Source organism: Lasioglossum baleicum, unplaced genomic scaffold, assembly GCF_051020765.1.
Source record: "Lasioglossum baleicum unplaced genomic scaffold, iyLasBale1 scaffold0024, whole genome shotgun sequence".
In the NCBI taxonomy this organism is placed as follows: Eukaryota; Metazoa; Arthropoda; class Insecta; order Hymenoptera; family Halictidae; genus Lasioglossum; species Lasioglossum baleicum.
In genome coordinates, this window is record NW_027469084.1 from 893079 (window position 1) to 905916 (window position 12838).

Below are 12838 nucleotides of genomic sequence, written 5' to 3' on the forward strand. Positions count from 1 at the left end.
GAGAGTGGTCGGCTTGCCTCTCCCTCTCCGCTGCCTCCTTCTGCGTTATCACAATCTCGCAGAAGGAGGCAAACGCTGCTCTTGACCTCTCGCTGCCGATCATGTGGTCGACCACGACCGACAACGAGAGGTCCATCCCAATAACGCCCCTTAGGACTCTGCGCGGCGCCGACCACGCAGGACATTCTCCCAGCGTATGCCGCGCAGAGTCCTGGGCCTCCTCGCAATGGTGGCACTGCGATCCTCCCAGTGCCAGTTATGAACACACAGTTTGACGAAACGGCGGTATGCAGGTAATTTAACTTATGCGCATGCATTGCTGCAACTTGTGCTGTATAATTTAGAATTTTTGTTACCGCGCCATCCGATTATTATACATGTGGAAATACTCGTACACGCTGCATTGTATTTTCTTCCGCACGCGACAAGGAGGGGACAGAGGCGAGGTCCGGCTAGCGTCTGTCCCCTCCCCCCGTCCCACCCCCCTGGTCGGCCCGCATAAAACTTAAAAATATGATAAAATAAACGATAAAATCTATAAATGAAAACGTGTATAGATAAAATAGATCAAATAAAAGTCTATAAATAAATAAATAATAATAAGTAAATAAATACAATGGACAAACCACAACAAACACAAGAAGGGGGGGCAAAATAAAGGGGAATAAAAGATAAAGATGAACTTTATAATATAGAATATAAAATATATATAGAATAAAATGAAATATTATAAAATAAAAGGAGGGGGGTCGACCGGCAGGTCGCATCTTTGTAGAGGGGAGGGATTATTGCTCCACCTCGCCCCCCGCGACCTGCCCACCTCGGGGGCGCCTTAACGGCCAGCCCCCCATGGCGGCGTTATCACAATCTCGCAGAAGGAGGCAAACGATGCTCTTGACCTCTCGCTGCCGATCATGTGGTCGACCACGACCGGCAACGAGAGGTCCATCCCAGTAACGCCCCTTAGGTCTCTGCGCGGCGCCGACCACGCAGGACATTCTCCCAGCGTATGCCGCGCATAGTCCTGGGCCTCCTCGCAGTGGTGGCACTGCGATCCTCCCAGTGCCAGTTATGAACACACAGTTTCACGAAACGGCGGTATGCAGGTAATGTAACTTATGCGCATACATTGCTGCAACTTGTGCTGTATAATTTAGAATTTTTGTTACCGCGCCATCCGATTTTTATACATGTGCAAATACTCGTACACACAGCATTGTATTTTCTTCCGCACGCGACAAGGAGGGGACAGAGGCGAGTTCCGGCTAGCGTCTGTCCCCTCCCCCCGTCCCACCCCCTGGTCCACCCGCATAAAACTTAAAAATATGATAAAATAGAAGATAAAATCAATAAATGAAAACGTGTATAGATAAAATAGATCAAATAAAAGTCAATAAATAAACAAATAATAATAAGTAAATAAATACAATGGACAAACCACAACAAACATAAGAAGGGGGGGCAAAATAAAGGGGAATAAAAGATAAATATGAAATTTATAATATAGAATATAAAATATATATAGAATAAAATGAAATATTATAAAATAAATGGGGGGGGGGTCGACCGGCAGGTCGCATCTTTGTAGAGGGGGGGGATTATTGCTCCACCTCGCCCTCCGCGACCTGCCCACCTCGGGGGCGCCTTAACGGCCAGCCCCCCTTGGCGGCGGTGGAAGTACTAAGTATTCCCACCGCCGCCATTACGTCTGCGGCCCCTTACCGGGGGGCCGTCGGCCTCGTCGGGGTTGCCCCGCCGATGCTAGCCTCCTGGCCGAGAGTGGTCGGCTTCCCTCTCCCTCTCCGCTGCCTCCTTCTGCGTTATCACAATCTCGCAGAAGGAGGCAAACGCTGCTCTTGACCTCTCGCTGCCGATCATGTGGTCGACCACGACCGACAACGAGAGGTCCATCCCAATAACGCCCCTTAGGACTCTGCGCGGCGCCGACCACGCAGGACATTCTCCCAGCGTATGCCGCGCAGAGTCCTGGGCCTCCTCGCAGTGGTGGCACTGCGATCCTCCCAGTGCCAGTTATGAACACACAGTTTGACGAAACGGCGGTATGCAGGTAATTTAACTTATGCGCATGCATTGCTGCAACTTGTGCTGTATAATTTAGAATTTTTGTTACCGCGCCATCCGATTATTATACATGTGGAAATACTCGTACACGCTGCATTGTATTTTCTTCCGCACGCGACAAGGAGGGGACAGAGGCGAGGTCCGGCTAGCGTCTGTCCCCTCCCCCCGTCCCACCCCCCTGGTCGGCCCGCATAAAACTTAAAAATATGATAAAATAAACGATAAAATCTATAAATGAAAACGTGTATAGATAAAATAGATCAAATAAAAGTCTATAAATAAATAAATAATAATAAGTAAATAAATACAATGGACAAACCACAACAAACACAAGAAGGGGGGCAAAATAAAGGGGAATAGAAGATAAAGATGAACTTTATAATATAGAATATAAAATATATATAGAATAAAATGAAATATTATAAAATAAAAGGAGGGGGGTCGACCGGCAGGTCGCATCTTTGTAGAGGGGAGGGATTATTGCTCCACCTCGCCCCCCGCGACCTGCCCACCTCGGGGGCGCCTTAACGGCCAGCCCCCCTTGGCGGCGTTATCACAATCTCGCAGAAGGAGGCAAACGCTGCTCTTGACCTCTCGCTGCCGATCATGTGGTCGATCACGACCGGCAACGAGAGGTCCATCCCAATAACGCCCCTTAGGTCTCTGCGCGGCGCCGACCACGCAGGACATTCTCCCAGCGTATGCCGCGCAGAGTCCTGGGCCTCCTCGCAGTGGTGGCACTATGATACTCTCAGTGCCAGTTATGAACACACAGTTTGAGGAAACGGCGGTATGCAGGTAATTTAACTTATGCGCATGCATTGCTGCAACTTGTGCTGTATAATTTAGAATTTTTGTTACCGCGCTATCCGATTTTTATACATGTGCAAATACTCGTACACGCTGCATTGTATTTTCTTCCGCACGCGACAAGGAGGGGACAGAGGCGAGGTCCGGCTAGCGTCTGTCCCCTCCCCCCGTCCCACCCCCTGGTCCACCCGCATAAAACTTAAAAATATGATAAAATAGAAGATAAAATCAATAAATGAAAACGTGTATAGATAAAATAGATCAAATAAAAGTGTATAAATAAATAAATAATAATAAGTAAATAAATACAATGGACAAACCACAACAAACACAAGAAGGGGGGGCAAAATAAAGGGGAATAAAAGATAAAGACGAACTTTATAATATAGAATATAAAATATATATAGAATAAAATGAAATATTATAAAATAAAAGGAGGGGGGTCGACCGGCAGGTCGCATCTTTGTAGAGGGGAGGGATTATTGCTCCACCTCGCCCCCCGCGACCTGCCCACCTCGGGGGCGCCTTAACGGCCAGCCCCGCTTGGCGGCGGTGGAAGTACTAAGTAGTACCACCGCCGCCATTACGTCTGCAGCCCCATACCGGGAGGCCGTCGGCCTCGTCGGGGTTGCCCCGACGATGCTAGCCTCCTGGCCGAGAGTGGTCGGCTTCCCTCTCCCTCTCCGCTGCCTCCTTCTGCGTTATCACAATCTCGCAGAAGGAGGCAAACGCTGCTCTTGACCTCTCACTGCCGATCATGTGGTCGACCGCGACCGACAACGAGAGGTCCATCCCAATAACGCCCCTTAGGACTCTGCGCGGCGCCGACCACGCAGGACATTCTCCCAGCGTATGCCGCGCAGAGTCCTGGGCCTCCTCGCAGTGGTGGCACTGCGATCCTCCCAGTGCCAGTTATGAACACACAGTTTGACGAAACGGCGGTATGCAGGTAATTTAACTTATGCGCATGCATTGCTGCAACTTGTGCTGTATAATTTAGAATTTTTGTTACCGCGCCATCCGATTATTATACATGTGGAAATACTCGTACACGCTGCATTGTATTTTCTTCTGCACGCGACAAGGAGGGGACAGAGGAGAGGTCCGGCTAGCGTCTGTCCCATCCCCCCGTCCCACCCCCCTGGTCGACCCGCATAAATCTTGAAAATATGATAAAATAAACGATAAAATCTATAAATGAAAACGTGTATAGATAAAATAGATCAAATAAAAGTCTATAAATAAATAAATAATAATAAGTAAATAAATACAATGGACAAACCACAACAAACACAAGAAGGGGGGGGGGCAAAATAAAGGGGAATAAAATCTAAAGATGAACTTTATAATATAGAATATAAAATATATATAGAATAAAATGAAATATTATAAAATAAAAGGAGGGGGGTCGACCGGCAGGTCGCATCTTTGTAGAGGGGAGGGATTATTGCTCCACCTCGCCCCCCGCGACCTGCCCACCTCGGGGGCGCCTTAACGGCCAGCCCCCCTTGGCGGCGGTGGAAGTACTAAGTATTCCCACCGCCGCCATTACGTCTGCGGCCCCTTACCGGGGGGCCGTCGGCCTCGTCGGGGTTGCCCCGCCGATGCTAGCCTCCTGGCCGAGAGTGGTCGGCTTGCCTCTCCCTCTCCGCTGCCTCCTTCTGCGTTATCACAATCTCGCAGAAGGAGGCAAACGCTGCTCTTGACCTCTCGCTGCCGATCATGTGGTCGACCACGACCGACAACGAGAGGTCCGTCCCAATAACGCCCCTTAGGTCTTTGCGCGGCGCCGACCACGCTGGACATTCTTCCAGCGTATGCCACTCAGAGTCCTGGGCCTCCTCGCAGTGGTGGCACTGCGATCCTCCCAGTGCCAGTTATGAACACACAGTTTGGGGAAACGGCGGTATGCAGGTAATTTAACTTATGCGCATGCATTACTGCAACTTGTGCTGTATAATTTAGAATTTTTGTTACCGCGCCATCCGATTTTTATACATGTGCAAATACTCGTACACGCTGCATTGTATTTTCTCCCGCACGCGACAAGGAGGGAACAGAGGCGAGGTCCGGCTAGCGTCTGTCCCCTCCCCCCGTCCCACCCCCCTGGTCGGCCCGCATAAAACTTAAAAATATGTTAAAATAAACGATAAAATCATTAAATGAAAACGTGTATAGATAAAATAGATAAAATAAAAGTCAATAAATAAATTAATAATAATAAGTAAATAAATACAATGGACAAACCACAACAAACATAAGAAGGGGGGGGCAAAATAAAGGGGTATAAAAGATAAAGATGAAATTTATAATATAGAATATGAAATATATATAGAATAAAATGAAATATTATAAAATAAAAGGAGGGGGGTCGACCGGCAGGTCGCATCTTTGTAGAGGGGGGGAGGGGATTATTGCTCCACCTCGCCCGCCGCGACCTGCCCACCTCGGGGGCGCCTTAACAGCCAGCCCCCCTTGGCGGCGGTGGAAGTACTATGTATTCCCACCGCCGCCATTACGTCTGCGGCCCCTTACCGGGGGGCCGTCGGCCTCGTCGGGGTTGCCCCGCCGATGCTAGCCTCCTGGCGGAGAGGGGGTCGGCTTCCCTCTCCCTCTCCGCTGCTTCCTTCTGCGTTATCACAATCTCGCAGAAGGAGGCAAACGCTGCGCTTGACCTCCCGCTGCCGATCATGTGGTCGACCACGACCGGCAACGAGAGGTCCATCCCAATAACGCCCCTTAGGACTCTGCGCGGCGCCGACCACGCAGGACATTCTCCCAGCGTATGCCACTCAGAGTCCTGGGCCTCCTCGCAGTGGTGGCACTGCGATCCTCCCAATGCCAGTTATGAACACACAGTTTGAGGAAACGGCGGTATGCAGGTAATTTAACTTATGCGCATGCATTGCTGCAACTTGTGCTGTATAATTTAGAATTTTTGTTACCGCGCCATCCGATTTTTATACATGTGCAAATACTCGTACACGCTGCATTGTATTTTCTTCCGCACGCGACAAGGAGGGGACAGAGGCGAGGTCCGGCTAGCGTCTGTCCCCTCCACCCGCCCCACCCCCCTGGTCGGCCCGCATAAAACTTAAAAATATGATAAAATAGAAGATAAAATCAATAAATGAAAACGTGTATAGATAAAATAGATCAAATAAAAGTCTATAAATAAATAAATAATAATAAGTAAATAAATACAATGGACAAACCACAACAAACACAAGAAGAGGGGGGCAAAATAAAGGGGAACAAAAGATAAAGATGAACTTTATAATATAGAATATAAAATATATATAGAATAAAATGAAATATTATAAAATAAAAGGAGGGGGGTCGACCGGCAGGTCGCATCTTTGTAGAGGGGAGGGATTATTGCTCCACCTCGCCCAACGCGACCTGCCCACCTCGGGGGCGCCTTAACGGCCAGCCCCCCTTGGCGGCGGTGGAAGTACTAAGTAGTCCCACCGCCGCCATTACGTCTGCAGCCCCTTACCGGGAGGCCGTAGGCCTCGTCGGGGTTGCCCCGCCGATGCTAGCCTCCTGGCGGAGAGGGGGTCGGCTTCCCTCTCCCTCTCCGCTGCCTCCTTCTGCGTTATCACAATCTCGCAGAAGGAGGCAAACGCTGCTCTTGACCTCTCGCTGCCGATCATGTGGTCGACCACGACCGGCAACGAGAGGTCCATCCCAATAACGCCCCTTAGGACTCCGCGCGGCACCGACCACGCACGACATTCTCCCAGCGTAAGCCGCGCAGAGTCCTGGGCCTCCTCGCAGTGGTGGCACTGCGATCCTCCCAGTGCCAGTTATGAACACACAGTTTGACGAAACGGCGGTATGCAGGTAATTTAACTTATGCGCATGCATTGCTGCAACTTGTGCTGTATAACTTAGAATTTTTGTTACCGCGCCATCCGATTATTATACATGTGGAAATACTCGTACACGCTGCATTGTATTTTCTTCCGCACGCGACAAGGAGGGGACAGAGGCGAGGTCCGGCTAGCGTCTGTCCCATCCCCCCGTCCCACCCCCCTGGTCGACCCGCATAAATCTTGAAAATATGATAAAATAAACGATAAAATCTATAAATGAAAACGTGTATAGATAAAATAGATCAAATAAAAGTCTATAAATAAATAAATAATAATAAGTAAATAAATACAATGGACAAACCACAACAAACACAAGAAGAGGGGGGCAAAATAAAGGGGAACAAAAGATAAAGATGAACTTTATAATATAGAATATAAAATATATATAGAATAAAATGAAATATTATAAAATAAAAGGAGGGGGGTCGACCGGCAGGTCGCATCTTTGTAGAGGGGAGGGATTATTGCTCCACCTCGCCCAACGCGACCTGCCCACCTCGGGGGCGCCTTAACGGCCAGCCCCCCTTGGCGGCGGTGGAAGTACTAAGTAGTCCCACCGCCGCCATTACGTCTGCTGCCCCTTACCGGGAGGCCGTAGGCCTCGTCGGGGTTGCCCCGCCGATGCTAGCCTCCTGGCGGAGAGGGGGTCGGCTTCCCTCTCCCTCTCCGCTGCCTCCTTCTGCGTTATCACAATCTCGCAGAAGGAGGCAAACGCTGCTCTTGACCTCTCGCTGCCGATCATGTGGTCGACCACGACCGGCAACGAGAGGTCCATCCCAATAACGCCCCTTAGGACTCCGCGCGGCACCGACCACGCACGACATTCTCCCAGCGTAAGCCGCGCAGAGTCCTGGGCCTCCTCGCAGTGGTGGCACTGCGATCCTCCCAGTGCCAGTTATGAACACACAGTTTGACGAAACGGCGGTATGCAGGTAATTTAACTTATGCGCATGCATTGCTGCAACTTGTGCTGTATAATTTAGAATTTTTGTTACCGCGCCATCCGATTATTATACATGTGGAAATACTCGTACACGCTGCATTGTATTTTCTTCCGCACGCGACAAGGAGGGGACAGAGGCGAGGTCCGGCTAGCGTCTGTCCCATCCCCCCGTCCCACCCCCCTGGTCGACCCGCATAAATCTTGAAAATATGATAAAATAAACGATAAAATCTATAAATGAAAACGTGTATAGATAAAATAGATCAAATAAAAGTCTATAAATAAATAAATAATAATAAGTAAATAAATACAATGGACAAACCACAACAAACACAAGAAGGGGGGGCAAAATAAAGGGGAATAAAAGATAAAGACGAACTTTATAATATAGAATATAAAATATATATAGAATAAAATGAAATATTATAAAATAAAAGGAGGGGGGTCGACCGGCAGGTCGCATCTTTGTAGAGGGGAGGGATTATTGCTCCACCTCGCCCCCCGCGACCTGCCCACCTCGGGGGCGCCTTAACGGCCAGCCCCCCTTGGCGGCGTTATCACAATCTCGCAGAAGGAGGCAAACGCTGCTCTTGACCTCTCGCTGCCGATCATGTGGTCGACCACGACCGGCAACGAGAGGTCCATCCCAATAACGCCCCTTAGGACTCCGCGCGGCACCGACCACGCACGACATTCTCCCAGCGTAAGCCGCGCAGAGTCCTGGGCCTCCTCGCAGTGGTGGCACTGCGATCCTCCCAGTGCCAGTTATGAACACACAGTTTGAGGAAACGGCGGTATGCAGGTAATTTAACTTATGCGCATGCATTGCTGCAACTTGTGCTGTATAATTTAGAATTTTTGTTACCGCGCTATCCGATTTTTATACATGTGCAAATACTCGTACACGCTGCATTGTATTTTCTTCCGCACGCGACAAGGAGGGGACAGAGGCGAGGTCCGGCTAGCGTCTGTCCCCTCCCCCCGTCCCACCCCCTGGTCCACCCGCATAAAACTTAAAAATATGATAAAATAGAAGATAAAATCAATAAATGAAAACGTGTATAGATAAAATAGATCAAATAAAAGTCTATAAATAAATAAATAATAATAAGTAAATAAATACAATGGTCAAACCACAACAAACACAAGAAGGGGGGGCAAAATAAAGGGGAATAAAAGATAAAGACGAACTTTATAATATAGAATATAAAATATATATAGAATAAAATGAAATATTATAAAATAAAAGGAGGGGGGTCGACCGGCAGGTCGCATCTTTGTAGAGGGGAGGGATTATTGCTCCACCTCGCCCCCCGCGACCTGCCCACCACGGGGGCGCCTTAACGGCCAGCCCCCCTTGGCGGCGGTGGAAGTACTAAGTAGTACCACCGCCGCCATTACGTCTGCAGCCCCTTACCGGGAGGCCGTCGGCCTCGTCGGGGTTGCCCCGACGATGCTAGCCTCCTGGCCGAGAGTGGTCGGCTTCCCTCTCCCTCTCCGCTGCCTCCTTCTGCGGTATCACAATCTCGCAGAAGGAGGCAAACGCTGCTCTTGACCTCTCACTGCCGATCATGTGGTCGACCGCGACCGACAACGAGAGGTCCATCCCAATAACGCCCCTTAGGACTCTGCGCGGCGCCGACCACGTAGGACATTCTCCCAGCGTATGCCGCGCAGAGTCCTGGGCCTCCTCGCAGTGGTGGCACTGCGATCCTCCCAGTGCCAGTTATGAACACACAGTTTGACGAAACGGCGGTATGCAGGTAATTTAACTTATGCGCATGCATTGCTGCAACTTGTGCTGTATAATTTAGAATTTTTGTTACCGCGCCATCCGATTATTATACATGTGGAAATACTCGTACACGCTGCATTGTATTTTCTTCGCACGCGACAAGGAGGGGACAGAGGCGAGGTCCGGCTAGCGTCTGTCCCATCCCCCCGTCCCACCCCCCTGGTCGACCCGCATAAATCTTGAAAATATGATAAAATAAACGATAAAATCTATAAATGAAAACGTGTATAGATAAAATAGATCAAATAAAAGTCTATAAATAAATAAATAATAATAAGTAAATAAATACAATGGACAAACCACAACAAACACAAGAAGAGGGGGCAAAATAAAGGGGAATAAAAGATAAAGACGAACTTTATAATATAGAATATAAAATATATATAGAATAAAATGAAATATTATAAAATAAAAGGAGGGGGGTCGACCGGCAGGTCGCATCTTTGTAGAGGGGAGGGATTATTGCTCCATCTCGCCCCCCGCGACCTGCCCACCTCGGGGGCGCCTTAACGGCCAGCCCCCCTTGGCGGCGGTGGAAGTACTAAGTAGTCCCACCGCCGCCATTACGTCTGCAGCCCCTTACCGGGAGGCCGTCGGCCTCGTCGGGGTTGCCCCGCCGATGCTAGCCTCCTGGCGGAGAGGGGGTCGGCTTCCCTCTCCCTCTCCGCTGCCTACTTCTGCGTTATCACAATCTCGCAGAAGGAGGCAAACGCTGCTCTTGACCTCTCGCTGCCGATCATGTGGTCGACCACGACCGGCAACGAGAGGTCCATCCCAATAACGCCCCTTAGGACTCCGCGCGGCACCGACCACGCACGACATTCTCCCAGCGTAAGCCGCGCAGAGTCCTGGGCCTCCTCGCAGTGGTGGCACTGCGATCCTCCCAGTGCCAGTTATGAACACACAGTTTGACGAAACGGCGGTATGCAGGTAATTTAACTTATGCGCATGCATTGCTGCAACTTGTGCTGTATAATTTAGAATTTTTGTTACCGCGCCATCCGATTTTTATACATGTGCAAATACTCGTACACGCTGCATTGTATTTTCTTCCGCACGCTACAAGGAGGGAACAGAGGCGAGGTCCGGCTAGCGTCTGTCCCCTCCCCCCGTCCCACCCCCCTGGTCGGCCCGCATAAAACTTAAATATATGATAAAATAGAAGATAAAATCAATAAATGAAAACGTGTATAGATAAAATAGAAGTCAATAAATAAATAAATAATAATAAGTAAATAAATACAATGGACAAACCACAACAAACATAAGAAGAGGGGGGCAAAATAAAGGGGAATAAAAGATAAAGATGAAATTTATAATATAGAATATGAAATATATATAGAATAAAATGAAATATTATAAAATAAAAGGAGGGGGGTCGACCGGCAGGTCGCATCTTTGTAGAGGGGGGGAGGGGATCATTGCTCCACCTCGCCCGCCGCGACCTGCCCACCTCGGGGGCGCCTTAACAGCCAGCCCCCCTTGGCGGCGGTGGAAGTACTATGTATTCCCACCGCCGCCATTACGTCTGCGGCCCCTTACCGGGGGGCCGTCGGCCTCGTCGGGGTTGCCCCGCCGATGCTAGCCTCCTGGCGGAGAGGGGGTCGGCTTCCCTCTCCCTCTCCGCTGCTTCCTTCTGCGTTATCACAATCTCGCAGAAGGAGGCAAACGCTGCTCTTGACCTCTCGCTGCCGATCATGTGGTCGACCACGACCGGCAACGAGAGGTCCATCCCAATAACGCCCCTTAGGACTCTGCGCGGCGCCGACCACGCAGGACATTCTCCCAGCGTATGCCACTCAGAGTCCTGGGCCTCCTCGCAGTGGTGGCACTGCGATCCTCCCAGTGCCAGTTATGAACACACAGTTTGGGGAAACGGCGGTATGCAGGTAATTTAACTTATGCGCATGCATTGCTGCAACTTGTGCTGTATAATTTAGAATTTTTGTTACCGCGCCATCCGATTTTTATACATGTGCAAATACTCGTACACGCTGCATTGTATTTTCTTCCGCACGCGACAAGGAGGGGACAGAGGCGAGTTCCGGCTATCGTCTGTCCCCTCCCCCCGTCCCACCCCCCTGGTCGACCCGCATAAATCTTGAAAATATGATAAAATAAACGATAAAATCTATAAATGAAAACGTGTATAGATAAAATAGATCAAATAAAAGTCTATAAATAAATAAATAATAATAAGTAAATAAATACAATGGACAAACCACAACAAACACAAGAAGAGGGGGCAAAATAAAGGGGAATAAAAGATAAAGACGAACTTTATAATATAGAATATAAAATATATATAGAATAAAATGAAATATTATAAAATAAAAGGAGGGGGGTCGACCGGCAGGTCGCATCTTTGTAGAGGGGAGGGATTATTGCTCCATCTCGCCCCCCGCGACCTGCCCACCTCGGGGGCGCCTTAACGGCCAGCCCCCCTTGGCGGCGGTGGAAGTACTAAGTAGTCCCACCGCCGCCATTACGTCTGCAGCCCCTTACCGGGAGGCCGTCGGCCTCGTCGGGGTTGCCCCGCCGATGCTAGCCTCCTGGCGGAGAGGGGGTCGGCTTCCCTCTCCCTCTCCGCTGCCTACTTCTGCGTTATCACAATCTCGCAGAAGGAGGCAAACGCTGCTCTTGACCTCTCGCTGCCGATCATGTGGTCGACCACGACCGGCAACGAGAGGTCCATCCCAATAACGCCCCTTAGGACTCCGCGCGGCACCGACCACGCACGACATTCTCCCAGCGTAAGCCGCGCAGAGTCCTGGGCCTCCTCGCAGTGGTGGCACTGCGATCCTCCCAGTGCCAGTTATGAACACACAGTTTGACGAAACGGCGGTATGCAGGTAATTTAACTTATGCGCATGCATTGCTGCAACTTGTGCTGTATAATTTAGAATTTTTGTTACCGCGCCATCCGATTTTTATACATGTGCAAATACTCGTACACGCTGCATTGTATTTTCTTCCGCACGCTACAAGGAGGGAACAGAGGCGAGGTCCGGCTAGCGTCTGTCCCCTCCCCCCGTCCCACCCCCCTGGTCGGCCCGCATAAAACTTAAATATATGATAAAATAGAAGATAAAATCAATAAATGAAAACGTGTATAGATAAAATAGAAGTCAATAAATAAATAAATAATAATAAGTAAATAAATACAATGGACAAACCACAACAAACATAAGAAGAGGGGGGCAAAATAAAGGGGAATAAAAGATAAAGATGAAATTTATAATATAGAATATGAAATATATATAGAATAAAATGAAATATTATAAAATAAAAGGAGGGGGGTCGACCGGCAGGTCGCATCTTTGTAGAGGG